This window comes from Silurus aristotelis (assembly GCF_946808225.1).
Source record: "Silurus aristotelis genome assembly, chromosome: 6".
NCBI classification, from domain to species: domain Eukaryota; kingdom Metazoa; phylum Chordata; class Actinopteri; order Siluriformes; family Siluridae; genus Silurus; species Silurus aristotelis.
The window spans coordinates 19,408,663-19,426,373 of NC_139579.1; positions in this window are offsets into that span (position 1 = coordinate 19,408,663).

Genomic DNA, 17,711 nt, shown 5'->3' on the forward strand with positions numbered 1-17,711 from the left:
GCGCAATTGGCTCGCAAAAAGCACAAGCTTATACTTAACTCGTCTCATGAACTTGAATGTGGCTTCAACGTCCATATGCTCTTAGGAGAGTTTTGTAAGACAAAAATAAAGAATGGCAAATGGACTTTATACTAGTTCATACACTCCCAGGAGAAAAAGGGGTACTTAACTGTACAAGCTGGATTCATTCCCAGAAGAGAACAACTTGTGTAGCTTTACTAGCCTGTATGTTAAAGTTGCATACAGTTTATATTTCTTATTTTAAATGCCAACGGCGGTTCAATGATCGGTCACAAAAAAGTTATATATTCACAAGGTATTTCTAAAGTTACAAAACATAATTATAGTGTAACATCCACAAGTAAAGAGTTTGTACCCCCAAATCTTAAATGTAGCTTATGCAGCGACACGGGTCTGGGTTTTTAGAATCAAGCGAGACTGGAAGCACACAATGTTTTTGTTATTGTTCATATCCTTTCCTTTAAAATATGCTGAGCATTCACATGTGATTCTTTTTTCACTCCCATAGAAAAGGCCTACATGTTTTGTATAAACGCTCTCCTCGAATTAATGAGTTATTGTTCATTTTGGCCTTGTGCTAAGCAAGGTGGCGCTCGTGTCACACTCGTGATTTACGACGTTGCTTTTTTTTTCTCAATTATTTTGGAAAAAGAAGGCCAAATTAAAACCAAATAAAAATGTATTTTATGTGGGTTTTTTTTATTTGTTTATGTCAGTTCTGGTTGTCTATTTCGTGTGGTTTCAAGACCTTTACAAGCAATATCCATCTCCATTATAATTACTAATAACCAAAAAAAACAAATACACCAAAGAACAGACAAAGGAAAATAACCTTTTCTACATTAAAACGCTGTAATCCTTTTAGGGATGGTATTAGTATGACCCTTTATATAATTAGTGTTATAGTTATTAGTGAAAATATGGGACGGAACAAAATCCATAATGTAGCTTTTCTAATTTTCCAGGGATAATTTTCAGAAATTTGGCATACAGAAATTGTATTGGAAATAGTCACTGCAGAGTTTAAAAAGATAATAAACAGTTTACAGAGTCATGGTATGTCTACTTGGTTGGATCATGATGTCAGACTTGTGGAGAGCTCTTGTCTCCACTGTCACAACAGACTCAAGGTCCAGTGATCTCTCAAGCCTCCTTGTCTGTTACGTGGCCCATGCATAAATGCAAAGTACACACACTTTCCATCATTGATTTGTGACTTGTCAGAAATTGTTGTCATTTAACTTTCAGATAAGTCAGTGTTCTAAAGTCAGTGATGAACCCTAGACCAGAAAAATTTAGTTTGGACACTCTGTGCTTGATCTGTAAAATGTTGGAACTTCATTATGCTAGAAACAGTGTTAACTAAAATATAATTATTTATTCATAATTAGACATGGTGAAAAAGGAATTATCCCAAACCCACTAAAGAACCAATCCACAGAATAACTGGTTTAAATAAATCTATTCTTTAAATGAATCTGTTCTTTTATAAATAGCAGTTATAAATTGTTATTGTTCATGCATTGCCATGGTTTTATTTTATTTGTAACTGGCTTTTGGGCTGGGATGGATATTCTCTGCAGTTTATCAGCTCCGTCTTATTTAGTTCTTATATATGATAAATCAGAATGATTTACTAATAACAATTTATATGTCAGCATCTGGTGCAATTTAACTAGAAGATTAAACGTGTTAAATGCTTGACAGTGCTTAAATGAATAAAATGGATAAATTAGTGACAGTTTAACAGTGATTAAAAATAATAACACTTCCTGATCCGTATCAGAATCTCATCCTGAACAAGAACTGACTAGAAAAAAATGCAGCATAGAAATGCAAAAGATGCCTTACTAACTAAATGTAGAAACTGTATTTGTATTATTATAACTGTATTATACCTTATGATGGCTGTGAGTTCTTTCACCTTTTGAGAACAATCTCTTATGTTTGAAAAGTAACTAAAGTGTTTCAATCACAAAATGTTAAGTAGAACTGTTAAAAATGATCCTGTGGGGATTCCTCATCTTACCCTAAATACTTCTCAGTGTAATTTTGCTATTTGTGATATAATGACTCAAACTTTATAAAATACTAATTATATTTTCATGGTAAAAGGCTTGCAGTAAAAGTTCAAACAGTATAATATATAACAAAACCTTGATGAAATAACCTTATTAATAAAGATTTAAAACTAGAGCAATCAGAGGTAGGGGTGGGGTTCACATTTTTCTCCAGCTGTTAATTTACAACCTTCTTGTGTTGTGAGTTTGACATATTTAGAAAACTAAAAGGCATAATCTCACGAAACACATTGTGCTTAAATGTCACATAAAACACAAACATATGTATAATTGTTAAAGTATTAAAATTGTGTATTATTGTCTTTTGCATTGTACATCACATGTACAATTAGTTTAATAATTTTTTGCAGTGTGAGGAAATGCATAAACTTATCTTTTAAAGAATATTACACTTCGATGGATGTACACTGAACAGGAATAACTTTCTGGCCACCAATCAGGCATAAAATTGTGTTGGTCCCCGTTTTTATGCCGAAACAATCCTGATTCTTCGAGCATTATCAACATTACCTTCTTCAGCAAATTGATCTACAGCAGCTCATCTGTTGGATGGGACCACACGGGTCAGCCTTTGATCCCCTCGTGCGTCAGTGCGCCTTGGCCTCCCATGACCCTGTTGCCGGTTCACCACTGTTACTTTCTTGGACCACTTTTGATAGATACTGACCACTGTAGACTGGAAACACCCCACAAGAGCGGCAGTTTTGGAAATGCTCTGACCCAGTTGTCTAGCCGTTACAATTTGGCCCTTGTCATACTCGCTCAAATCTTTACGCTTACACATTTTTCCTGCTTCTAACACAACTTTGAGGATAAAATGTTCACTTGCTGCCTAATATATCCCACCTACTAACAGGTGCCATGATGAAGAGATAATCACTGTTATTTATTTCACCGGTCATAATGTTATAATGTCATAATGTTATGCCGATCGGTGTATAAATGAGCATAAAAAAAAGTGATTAAAAAAAGCAACAGAAAGAGTCAATGTAAGATGATGGATGACTATGAGCTTCCAAAACTGCCTTGGAAGTGCACCTTGATATACATTAAATGGACAATAGTTTGTGGATACCTAACCATAAGATTCGTATGTCCCTTTTAAACATCCCATTCCACATTTAGTCCACATTTGCTGTTGTAATAACCTCCACTCTTCTGGGAAGATGTTACAGTAGATTTTGGAGTGTAGTTGTTCAGGTTTGTGCTCATTTAGCCATTCAAGCATTAGTAAAGTCAGGTACTGATGTAGAAGACCTGGGTGCAGCCAACGTTCCAGTTAATCCCAAAGGTTTCAGTAGGGTTAAAATCAGAGCTTTATAACTGGCCACTCAAGATCTTTCACCCAAACCCGTGTAAACATATCTTCATTATAGCTTGATTTGTGCACAGGGGCATTGATATGCTGAAACAGGTTTCAGTGTCCTGGGTCAAGTGAGGGGAAAATTAATGCTACCACATCCAAAAACATCCTATACAATTGTGTGCTTCCTATTTTGTTAAAAAAAAAAGGAAGAAACATGTTGGAAATGTAAGGTATGCTGATATTTTTGTCCATCCATAGAGAGTAGATTTTCTAGAAGGCTCTGGAAGGGTACCGGAGGGATGAAGACTGTTCTTCCATTGCAGTGACCTCTCAAGGGTTAGGGTTAGGGTTAAACTAACTACTAAATAAACTATGCTAGGAAAATACTGATGACAGCTTAATAGATTAACCAAGTTTCTCTTATTTTGTTCTTTACCTGTATATGAGCACACAAATGACTGTAGTAACTTAAAAGCTTTTATCCCTGAGAATGTGAAGAGAGCTGAGAAGGAAAGACTATTGTTTTACTGACACAAAGTATTTGTCCAGTAAATTACATTACGCCTTTAAATGGCATACGTTGCTTAAATATATTTGTTATCTCTGAAGTTTGATAGTTGATAGTCTATACTTCAATTTTGGTTATTAAAAAGGTACACATTAAATTTGAACAATTGTATGTTGCATCTTTTGCAAAATCATTGTAATTTTTTAAATAAAAAGGAACTCATTCACAGTTTTTTTCTATGCTGGATCTTTATTCAGTATTATTTTTGTAGTCTGTTTGAATTAATACTAATATTTTTCCCTCTGGCTATTGAATGTAACAGTTTAAGAGAATTCAGTTAGATTTGAGTTATTTTCACGTGTAAGTGCTAGACAAAAAAATAAAATAAATAAAACTCATTTTGAGACAAATAAAGAGTATATGGCCAAAGACACACATGCACCTGACCATTATGCCCATGTGACTTTTTTCCCCAGCCTCCACTCTTCTAAGAAAGCTTTTCATTAGATTTTGTGTGTTTAGGTCATTGTGCACTGTCTGTGTTCCAATATATTCAGAACATGTTCAGTCAGGTTGAACTCAGAGATCGAGCCACACATTTTCTTTCATATCAGCTCTGGCAAACTATGCCCTAATCAAGCTAAATTTGTTAACAGAGGCATTGCCATGATGGCACAGGCTAGGGCCCTATAGTTTCTGTAAAGGAAATCCTAATTTAATGTTACAGGACACAAAGACATTCTGAATAGTTATGCATTTACAAATTAGTGGCAATAGTTTGGTGAAGGCCCACATGTGAGTGTGATGTTCAGACAATCATGTACTATTACAGATGTTTCTACTCACAGGAATTAGTAGCATTATTTAACTAAATTGAAAATTCCATGGTAAAATGTATGCTAATCTTTGCCCCAGTAGAGGCTTCTGGCAAATATTAGCCATTCAACAAAGGTAAGTCTCCATAAAGTCCTCATTCAAACAACCATTCTTGGCTGATAGGCAAAAGGACAAAATTTGTCAGTGCAGCACAAGCTGTAGCTCATTGTACAATGAACTTTATACAACTTAAATGCTGTATAAAGTGTTAATAAATACAAAATGCAAACATTTGCAAATCTCATAAACTCATATTTTATACACAATAAAACATAGTAAACATAACAGGGACAGGCCCATGTTTACCATTGTGTAGCATTCCTTTTCTTTTAACAACTGTCTACACATCTGGGAATTTTGTGACAGGTTTCTAGGTGTTCAGCAGTCATGGGACTTTTGTATGTTTCATTTCAGGATGTGTCAAATGTTTTAAAATGGTGAAGGGTCTGGACTGCAGGTGGGCCAGTTCATCGCCTGGACTCTTTTACTACAAAGCTATGCTGTTGTAATAGATCCAGTATGTGGTTTATCATTGTTTTGCAGAAATAGACAAGGCCTTCTCTAAAAACAGTTCTCATCTGCACCGTTTTCCACTTTGAATTAATTGATTTTAAATTAGCTTTGGTCCAGAGAAGATGGCAGTGTTACTGGATCATGTTCACATATGGCTTCTTCTTTACATGATAAAACTTTCACCTGCTTTTGTGGATGATTCAGTACTGTATTTACAGATAATGATTTCTGGAAGTGTTTTTGAGCCCTACTTTCTTTTAGAAATACTAACAAAATTCCATGTCTTATGTAATTACATTTATGCTGTACCGTAAGATTGTAATGTTCGGCTTCTTTATTAGCTCATAAATACCCGAGTTATGAGTTATCTTGCTGCAGCTTTGATAGGACAAAAAGTAATAAATTTTGAAGGGGATACTGGGCCAGACCTCTAATATGTAAAGCCTTATGTTTTTCTGGTTCTTTCACTATACTTCTAATATCATTTTTTTTACAGTTAGTGTAAGAGCTTCCAAGGATGAAAGTCGATGGCATTCATCTGATATGCAAGAAAGCTTGCTAAGCTCCTTCTTTATACATACACAAGAAAAAAGGTAAGAAAATACTACTTTCAAATATAAATAAACTTATTAACTTATATATAGGAGCAACAATTACAGTAAGCTGAAGGACAAGTTGCTATCTAACTGTAATGAGGAATGTAAACAATGCTGGCAGAAATGCAAAAAATGCACCGTTTCACAAAACAGAGTAATGAATACATTTCACCAAATGCAATTTTTTTTCATTCTTCTGGATTGTTCATTTATAACTTTGTTTCTTATCCTTGGTGGGTAATAAATGCTAACTTTCTTTAAAATAGCTGTTCTTGAATTGTTTTGTGTGGGTAGTGGGCTAAAATAAATACATCTTAATGAAGTTCAATTATAAACTAAAGCTTATTCTGTTTTATAATTTTTCTCCTCAGAAATCTGGTGTAACTACAGTATACAGACACACATGTATGTCTAGTACCTGGCAATGTGGTCAATTCTAATTACATGCATTTCTTCTCTTGCTTATATAGCATGTATCACTTCCCAGTTTATTTCATTTAAAATATGGAATGGGATCACTACAATTCTATGAGCTATCAGTAACTCATCATAATTATTATTATAAAAACATTCAGAAATTGAGCCTTATAGCCCATATACACAGGAATGCCCTCACTGAAAGACAGATAAGCAACACCATTAACATTAAGAATCATGTTTTGTCTCTTCTCGGTAACAAGCATGAAAAAGAAAATAAAGTTGTGCTTGCCAATAGCGATATCTCTCAAATCACATACAGCTAGTGATCAAAATGATGTCATGGCTTTGTAATTTGTGTTTCTTTTGCTAGTGTTTGTTAATTATGTACATTTAAAGTGTTTCTACTGTAGTTTCCTACAAAAAAGAAAAAAATCGATAGTGTCACAGATAATCAATTAATTTATGTACTGTATATTATTACACCTTACTGTATTCTACATTCAATTCAATTCAATTCAATTCATTAAAAGAATTAATAAGATTGTCCCTTAGAATTGTTTGTGTCTCTAACGGCAAACTTACAATTACAATTTGCTGGTAACTGAAGCAAGGAACAAACTCCCTAAGATGGCATAAGAAATAAACAGAGAAAGTACAGATTAAATTATTATTTTTATTCAAAATAGCTTTTTTTTGTATATGACAAATACAACTTTTATTAGTATAAAAGTGCTATCGTTTTGCAGTTATGATCATTATAGTATGTAATATTAGATGTACACTATATGAACAAAATTTTGTGGACACCTGACTATGAGATTTGTTTGTGTTTTTGGAACCTCCCATTACACATTTAGTTCCCATTTGCTGTTATAATAGCTGCCATTGTTCAACTAGATTTTGTATTGTCTTTGTGGAGATTTGGAGCCACAAGAGTGTATATATAAATCCAGGTTCTGATGCAAGGAAAGGAGGCATGGGGTGCAGACAGAATTCTGTTTAATTCCAAAGGTGTTTAGTATTATAAAGGTATAATCTCTTTAGCAGGCCCCAATATTTTACACATTAACTCTTATAAAGCATATATTCATGGAGCTCATATTGTACATAAGGTCATAGTAATGCTGGAGCAAGTTCAGGTCTCTTGGTTTAAGTAAAGGGAAAATGTTAAACTACCATATCAAATTACAGCCTTTACAATTGAATGACTCCAGCCTTGTGCTAACAGTTTGGGGAAAAACGACCCAATACTTTTGTTCATGCAGTGCATATAGCATAGACAACATGCTTATGAAATAACTTTTTAAAACGTTTATATGGTAATCGTTGCCTCTATTCAAAAGGCAGCTACATGACAAAAATATGAAAAATATTTCAGGCCTTTATCAGGCCATATTTAAGGTATTTTTAATACAACAGAACAAAACAGAAAAGTAAGAGCATTTCAAACAGTGCTGCACTTGTCTTTATTGTCATTGGTATTGCTCACTCAATGTGATTCCATTTTTATTATGTCTATCTCAGTGGCCAGCAAGATTTTTGTTGTGAACAACTTTATTCTTAGTATTCTAAATACTTTATTTGGCAAATTGTCACTGCAAATTTGACATTTATTCACAACCCCAATTCCAAAAAAGTTGGGACACTGAGTAAAATGTAAATAAAAACAGAATGCAATGATTTGCAAATCTCATAAACCGATAATCTATTCACAATAAAAAACAGGTCTCAAAACAGTTGGGACAAGGCCATGTTTACCACTCTGTAGCATCACGTGTTCGATTCATATGCATATGGAAACTAAGGAGACCAGTTGCTGAAGTTTAGGGAGAGTAATGGTGCCCCAAATGTGAGTGATACTTGACTATCCCATACGGAAATCGGATATATGGCCATAACTGAACATAAATATAAAATAATAGTTCATTCATTCATTCATTCATTTTCTTCCGCTTATCCGTAATTCGGGTCGCGGGGGCAGCAGTCTAAGCAGGCCCCCGCCTTCGATTGCTGCCCAATCCTCACAGCACCGTCCCTTACGGTCCCTCCTGCAGGTGGTGAGCCCACGGGAAGGCGGCCCCACGTCACTCCGACGTCACAGACCTTGATATTTCCCTCGTAAGGGACCCCCGGAGCATAGAGGGTTAAGGGCCTTGCTCAAGGGCCCAAGAGTGGCAGCTTGGCGATACCGGGGCTTGAACCCCAGACCTTCCGATCTGCAACCCAGCGCCTTAACCGCTGGAGCCACCACTCCCCCTAAAAAAATAATAATTTTAAAAAATAAAAATAATAGTTTAAATGTTATATTTATATATTATATGTGAACATATATAAATGTATCTGTAGTTGTGTTGGTTGACTGAGACATATATAATAATCTATATTTACAAACACATAAAAAAACACGTTGTTGTTTTTTTACTTGCTATCTAATGTTTCTATATATATGTAGGATAGATATGCTTCCATATATTGTCTAACATCCTTGATGATACATTGATGTACAACATAATATATGAGCTACCTGATGGAATTAGTTACTATATGAAACGAGTGTCACATAGATGTTATTGTAGAATTTGCTCATGGGACTATTTAACGTTAAACACTCCTTGAGAGTAATTTGAGAGATCAATCTTGTGCTTATCATTCTGCTGTGGGATGTTAATCTACCAAATGCATAAATGTAAATGCAGGGCAATTAATTTATTTAAGATTTTTTATTATTATTATAAGCAAACATTTCAAATAAGATATATAAAAAATGCTTGAAATAACTATTTTTGTTCCAAATAACTCTTTTATAACATGAATGTAATAGATTCGAAACCAACCAGATCAAATTACATTAGGGATGTTCGGAGCGATTGTAAAGTATCGATACTTTCGATACTGGCGTTGTATCGAAAGGATCAATTCTCAAATAGAAGCATCGATCCTTCGATATCTTAAGGGAGTTTAGAATATTTTATAATAGTAATATGCCATATATTATTTAAATACCTATAATACATAAATAAGAATGTTAATATCTTCCTCCAGTGTACCACCGCTTATCATGACATTGTTCCCTCACTCAGTCAAAGCACACTCAGTGCAGGTATAAAGGGGATTCGAGTGCATGGCTGCGATCATGACTGAAAGAAAAAGAAGCATAATCTGTTTCACTCCAGTTAACAATGATAAAGCTTTATGTGGCATGTCAAAAAAACAATACGTCTCTGTGGCAATACCACAAATATGACAAAGAATCTATAAGAAAAACATTCTATAGAGCATGACAGAGTAGAGCTGAGCAGAGCAGAGGTTGTAACACAGACATGATCCCCATCTTCTGGCTTGAGGCAGAGTTCTTTAGCGGAATCGTTTCCGAAAGATATTTTATACCGTATAAGTGGTTTCAGATATGAAGATATTACAGTATTTCATGTGGAGCAGAAAATTACACTGCATATGAGTGTAAATATTACAACTGGACATTTTTAACAAAACATTTTATACATATTTCATAGAAGTATCAGTATCGCTATCGAAGATAATCGTTTTGAAAGTACTTGGTATCAGATCAAAAATAAATTTATTGGTATCGCCCATCCCTAAATTACATGCACTATACTTGTTTTGCTGCTGTAAGGCGCAAAAGTAGCTGTTGCGCATGCGCCTTACAGTTGCAAAAAAAAAATGTAAATAACCTTTCTGCATTACTGACTATGTGACAAGGAACATTTAGATGAAAAGATGTGGAGATTTTACAAGGTAAGATATTTTCTATATTTATAAATGATTTACACTGAACATCAACTATTTTCTTGATTTAATTAAACATCTTAGTTTTGCTGTGACTGCAGTTATGGGCTAATTAACTATATCCTGACATTTATAAAAAATATATTTAAAGTAACTTTGGTCATTCTAAGATATACTGTATCTTCGACTGACTATGGGCATCATGTTTTACAGATTACATGTTTATGGTTTTTTTAAAGAGCTCTGTTATCTCGACATACATTTTCCTTTGCTAATATGCTAACACTCAAACAAACATGAATGTTCTCTAAATGTATATGATTTGTCATATAAATGTTAATTTTACTTTGCTAGAAATATCCTTTGCAAATATGCCAAAACATTGCACAAACACACTTAATTGACTGTATGTGAAAGTTATCAACATTTAAAGGGTTGATTTCATGTTAAAACATATTGTGTGCATGAACTAAAGCAAGTTGTTACTTCATTACAAAAGAAATGACTATTTACTAAAAAAAACTATTGTCTATTTTTACTATTTCAGAGACTCCATCTATATTACATAAAAATGTAACTTATCTTTACTCATGTCATTTTTTTTGTCAAATTGTTGGTCTTTTTTTTTTTTTACTTTTAAATATGAGAGTTTTTGGAGTGACATTATTCCAACATTTTTGACTCCAGTTTGTGACAATCACTCAAATGCAGTATTTCAGATCAGGAGAACGTGCAAATTGATTAAAGTACCATGCAATAATATCACAATGTTACTATAAAAATTAAAAAATTATGTTTATTGTTGCACTGTTACAGTGTAGTTACATTATTTTTAATGTTAGACATGTTTTTTTGTTGATGCTGGTTAATTTTTGCACACAGGTTATAGGGCTAGCTGCTCAACGGTTCTGGGTGTCCTTTGTTGTGTTTTTGTTTAATGATGCACCAAATGTTTTCAAATGGTGAATGGTCTAGAAGACAGGCAGGCCAGTTCAGCTCCTGTATTCTTCTACTACAAAGTCATGCTATAGTAATAGACACATTATGCAGTTAGCATTGTCTTTCTCAAATATGCAAGACCTTCTCTAAAAAAGTGGTTTTCTGGATTTTTTAGCTTTTTCAAACTTGTATATAGCATTCAGCATTGATGGAGCCTTTCCAAATGTGCAAGATTCCACACTATCAGAGATGCAGCTTTTTGAACTGAGTGCTGATAACAAGCGAGATAGACTCTCTCCTCTTCAGTCCAGAGGATGTGGTGTCCATGGTTTCCAAAATTAAATGAGACCACAGGACAGTTTTCCACTCAGTCTAAACATTTGATATATTTTCTATGTTCTATTGTGAATAAAATATGGGTTTATAAAATTTGCCAATCATTGCATTCTTTTTTCATTTACATTTTACACAGTGTCCAAACTTTGGGATTGTATATTTGGGATTGAAGTTTATTTTTATGATACTTGCATATATCCTGTAAGATCAATGTAAAGAGAGTGCTTTTTATAGAAATCTTTAAGGTCTGATTAAAGATGGTGTACAAATGTGCCATTATTCAGTTGAAGACAAAATCTTTTCTATTCATTTTAAAAGTTCAGTCCTCAGTCAAGTCATATGCTTAAAGATGGTTTAATGAAGGTTATCATTATTGTGGTAACACAATAAACCCAGATTATATGGACATAGTTTGCTGCATGTGAATATAAATTCAATAAACTAAATATATATATAGCCAAATAAATAGTTAGTGTCTTGAAAGTTATTAAACTTGAGGAAGTGAGACTGTATTTATGCTAGTTGCATTGATCTCTGTTGTAATGTTTCTAAATAGCAGGTGACGTTTTCCAAAGCACTTTAAAGATTAAAGACCACAAGCACACTTGTTTGTTCATGCAATCATCCAATCAGTCAATGGTGTAGCAGCAGCACAGCACATAAAATCATGCAGAGGAATGCAAACCTTGCCTGATGTTTAAATTTTTTATGAGTCTCTGCCCACTGTAGCTTGACATTCCTATTCTTGGCTGACAGGAATGGAACATGACGTGATCTTCTGCTGTTTTGGCTCATCTGCTTCAAGGTTCAGCATGTTGTTTTATCTGAGATTATTTCTTCGTTCACCGCAGCAGTAAAGTTACCATGTTTTTAATTGTATATTTTTATTTGTTTGTTTTTTATTATTATTATTATTAAAAAAAAGTTGTAGACTTGCAGAAACACTACTTGTTGATTAAATTCATTATTTTTCTTAAAATTCTACAAAACAATACCCCAGGTTTTTTTATTAAGGATGTCTCTGTACATTGCGTCATTCAGACCAGAACAGAAATTTAAATGTTTGTTTCTCATGGTCTGAGAGTCCTTCACGTGCCTTTTGACAAACTTCAGGTCTCTCACTCCTGACATATGCCATTTACTGAGGAGTGGCCTCCCTCTGGCCACTCTACCATATAGGCCTGATTGGTGGAGTGCTGCAGAGATGGTTGATCTTCTGGAAGGTTCTCCTTTCTCCACAGAGAAATGCTGTATTCTTGGTCACCCCCCCTGACTAATGCTCTTCTCCACCGATCACTCGGTTTCTTTCATTTACATATGATGGAGGCCACTGTGCTCTTTGGGACGTTTAATGCTGCAGAAATGATTTCTGTACTCTTCCCCAGATCTGTAATCTTGTTTCAGAGGTCTAGAGACAATTCTTGGTTTGTGCTCTCACATGCACTGTTAACTGTGGGACCTTATAAAGACAGGAGTGTGCCTTTCAAAATCATGTACAATAAACTGAATTTGAATTTGAATTCTCATGTACATATGAATATAAAAAATAATATTATGAATAATAAAATAATGAATTTTAATCCATTTTGGAATAAGGCTGTAACATAACAAACTGTGGAAAAAGTGAAGCTCTGTGAATACATTCCGGATGCACTGTATGTGCAACATGCTACTGATTTGTCAGTTTAGCCAGAAAGCTTGTATTTCATGATAGATATTTTTTATCACAGATAATCTTTATGAAAGTATAATATGACAAAAATATCATGACATATTTGTTAGATGTTTCTTGCCTTTCAATGTCTTCGGTTAGCTCTAACAAGTTTGGCCATCCTCCTCTGGGCTCTCTCACAAGTTTATTCATATTTCCTCCCACAGAGCTGCTACTTAAAATTTTTTGGTTTTGTTTTACATTTTTAGATTTAATTGTAATCTATATATACTGTGCATGAAATACTCAGGAAATGGGCAGTTTATGAAATATTTAAACCAGCCCGTTTGGCAAAAAAGCAATTTCTTCTCCATTCTGATATATAATGTGATTGTTAACTGAAGCTCTTGACCTGCAGCTGCATAATTTTAAACACTGCACAGCTGCAACATGATTGGCTGATTGGATAATTGCATAAACGAGTAGGTGTAGACATGTTTTTAAGAGTCTATGTGACCAGTTTTGACAATAGTGTTTGTGCTGTCAAAACACGTTTAATATATTAATTTATATATTTTATATATTGGCAAACATGAAACAAACATGCAGTGTGAGATATTTGATCTTACATACATTATATATATATGTATCAAAATCAGTAGCACCAAGTCTCTTCCGATAATGTGTAACAAGTTTAGACCACCTTGTAGAGGGATCTGTTACTCCATGCATGTATATTTTCAAGCTCTGTTATATTTATAGGTTTGTGAATAAAACAAAAGTGGCTTTTACCTGTCACACTGATGCACAGTAAAATACTTTTTCACATATCCCAGTTTGTTAAGAATATGTATTTCAACACATTTTTCAACTCAGACCACAGGTTTTCAGAAGGGTACAAATCCAGAGACTGAGATGACTGTAGATGGAATGGTCAGCTAAGAAAACCCACTGTAATGCAGCAGATGAAAGGCACATTATATTTACTTCCCTTTGACAGTGGAAGATGTCCAGCAGTGCCACCATCAAAGAACTGGTGAAAACTAGTGGGACCCATGTATACCCATCTCCTGCAGAAGTCTGGCCAGGATTGCTCATAAAGGTAAGAATTTTGGCCAAACATAAATGCCTCTGAAATAAACAAGGCTAAGTGACTTAACTATCAGCAGGTGCTCTGGCCTGAAAATCTGAAATATTTGGCTGTAGTATGAGGCAAGTTGTTTGGCGAAGAGAGAGCAGTACAATAATGAGTGTCCGCAGGCAATAGTAAGGCAGGGTGGTGGTTTCCTACTAGTTTGAAGCTGCATTTCTGTAAATAGAGTTAGAAATTTGGTCAGGATTAATAGTGTCCTAAATGCTCTGAAATCCATCGTGCAATACCATCAGATGCCTCAGATTGGCCCCAAAGTTATTCTGAAGCAGAACAATGACTTCCAACATACAGCCAATGTCATTAAGAACTATTTTCAGCATAGAGAGCCACAAGGAGTCCTGAATTTATCGTGTGGCTGCACACAGAGGCCTGATCTCAACATTATTTAATTTGTCTGGGATTACATAAAGAGACATAGAAATTTGCAGCAGCCCACATCAACAGAAGATCTGTGATTACTTCTCCAAGATGTTTTTCCTCCCTTAACCTTACTTATTTGTTCCACTTGGACTATAAGTTTTCATTATGTTCCAAGTTGTGCTAGCTGATATTTTTTACCAGGCTATTATCTGTCTCTGTTGTGTGGAGAAAATTGTTTTTTTTTCCTTTTACAATGTAAATATGATACAGTAAAACAAAACATAATCAAACTGAGTAAGTGAGTTCCTGGAGAAGGCAAGCAAATTATGTGTTTTCAAGAATGACAGGTTGTGCGCATATATATATATTGTTTTCAAAAAAGACTTTCAAGATGTTGTGTTGGGACCTCACAGCTCCAGGGTTTATTCCTGGTTTAATCTGTGTGGACTTTTTTCTACCCATGTCTGTATGGTCTCCTTCAGGTTCTCTGGTTTCCTCCCACCCTACTAAAGCAAGTTGGTAATTCGATTGGTAAAGGTAATGTGTGTGCTCGGTGACCATTATGTTATATAACATCATGTTCTAGTGAATAAATTGCTGACTGAAATGTGAGTGAGTAAACTTTATTGCATGTAATGTTTATATAGCCATCTCAGTGCATAACAGTGATCTTTCATAATGCATAACACTGACTAAACAGTGTCATTCAGTGACACCCCCCCCCCTACAAGAAAAAACAGACAAACTATATTTCAAAAAAAGTTTTTATTCATTATTTCCAAAATACAATACATTTAAAAATTCATAACATACATATCTCTCATTCTCTTTTCTTTCTTGCTTTCTTTCTCTCTCTCTCTCTCTCTCTCTCTCTCTCTCTCTCTCTCTCTCTCTCTCTCTCACACACACACACACACACACACACACACACACACACGCACAAAGTGATTATAATTTGTTTAAAATGTTTACACCTGCACCGCACCAGCACATCTACCCCTATATATATATATATATATATATATATATATATATATATATATATATATATATATATATATATATATATATATATATATATATATATATATAAATAAAGAAAATCTAGTTACATCTGTTATACTGTTATATATTTACAAGATGTAGTTACAATACTCAATCAAGACAGTCCTTTCACAAAAATATAGACAAAAAAAAAGATAATTTCATCTGCTGGTCTGTTTTTAACACTGCATGTGTGGAGGTCCAGTTAATATGGCACAAATGAACAAAACAACAATAAATAAATAAAAACTCTTTGTCAAAACATCCTATATATATATATATATATATATATATATATATATATATATATATATATATATATATATATATATATATATATATATATATATATATATATATATATATATATATATATATTTACTTAATATATAGCTACCATGTAAGACAAATAACTTACTTTAAATACCAAGTAATTGACATACAGTATTACAGAAGTTTTGATAGGTTCTGTAAATTAACTGACTTAAATTTTTCATTGTTACTGACTGCATGTTAGTTGTTTTTTTCTGAGAGTTTAATCTGTAAACATTAAGTGAAACTAACAGTAATTAAAATCCCTACTACAAAATGGCACTAAATCAATGCAGAATTAAACATAAATAACACTGAAACTCTAAACATTTCCTCTAGTGGAAAAGTATAGAAAGGAGAAATTTCTAATGGTTGATTATATCAATGCATACTCAAGTGTCAAGTTACAATTCTATTGCATTTATTATTATAATATGTGAGCATCATTTAAAAATCTAACAGATGATTCTATCCTCTTTCATTATTTTATAACATTGTAATTTTGCCAGGAAGTTGCAAAGCAGATTTCTTGGCTTTGACTATTCTGTTGATGTCTTGAACAGGGAAAAGATAAAGCTTTGCCAATACCATTATGTACTAAAACTCAACTGCACTGATCCTAGCAAAATCTTCACTACATGAAAAAGCGTATTGATTATTATGGTAATGTTATAACCAAATTGGTCTTTTGTGGGCTTTTAGAAAATTGATGGGGAACTGTTTCCGATGGTTCAGATTAGAACAATCAAAACATAACATAAAATGTATTGTTATTTTGCATTATTAGCCTTTTAAGTTCCAGTTTTTTCAGTGATACACAGTAAAGCATATGGTTCACATGACATTAATGAATTCCTTTATAAATTATGTCAAATTGTAAGAGATGTGAGTCTACTGAAAAGACCTGGGAATTTAGCAATTTATCAGCTATATGAAAGACATTTCTATTACCTAGCATTTGTGCTGCTTGTAATTTGGGTTTATTTGGTCTTTACTACATCAGTATTACTATAACTAGTATTTTTACCTTGAAATTAGTAACATTTTGGAGGGAAATGCTGCAATTACTAATAATGTTACAGCTTCTAGTTACTATTTACTATAATACTATATATTATTACTATATATTTAGTCCTGCAATCCTTTTAAAATATGTTATAAAGGATAACTTCACTTATTATAGCAGTCATTGTGATTGATATATATCTCATATATCTGATCCTCAGTCCAGAAGCTGGCAATTATAGAACCGTTTCATACAGATTCTGCTTTACAATGCCAATCAGTGACACCTCAATGCTTTCCACACTCTTTTAAGTAGCAAGAGTGTATTTGTTTATTTATTTGTTTTCTGTCTGTGAATTACACATTGTAGCTATTATTAATCCAATAATAATTATCTGCTCAGTTATGAAATTGTTTTGGGATGCAATCAGCATTTTGGACAATACCACTATAATGTAATCACCAACATTTATATGATGTTCCTGTATATGATATCTTTAGTTGTGTAGCAGTTATTTACACTTGCTTACTGTTTCATCAATAAGCATCTTCCGTTTGCCTATCCAATTTTACACATTTATTTTAGAGTTCATATTTACTCAAAAAAGAGCAATACTGATTGATTTATTATAGGCAGATTTATTTGTTGAGCTTAATTGTTCCTGAAGGTTTATCTTATGAATGACCTGTATTAAATATAAAAGTAGAAAAAAGGAATGAATTTTACTTTAATGCAGTGAAGAGAGAAAGAGCCTTCATAGGATAGCCTACGATATTGCTTTTTTGTAGGGTTTTTTTCATATTGCTGTTTTCACACCCAGCATTTTCTTAACAAGACAATAC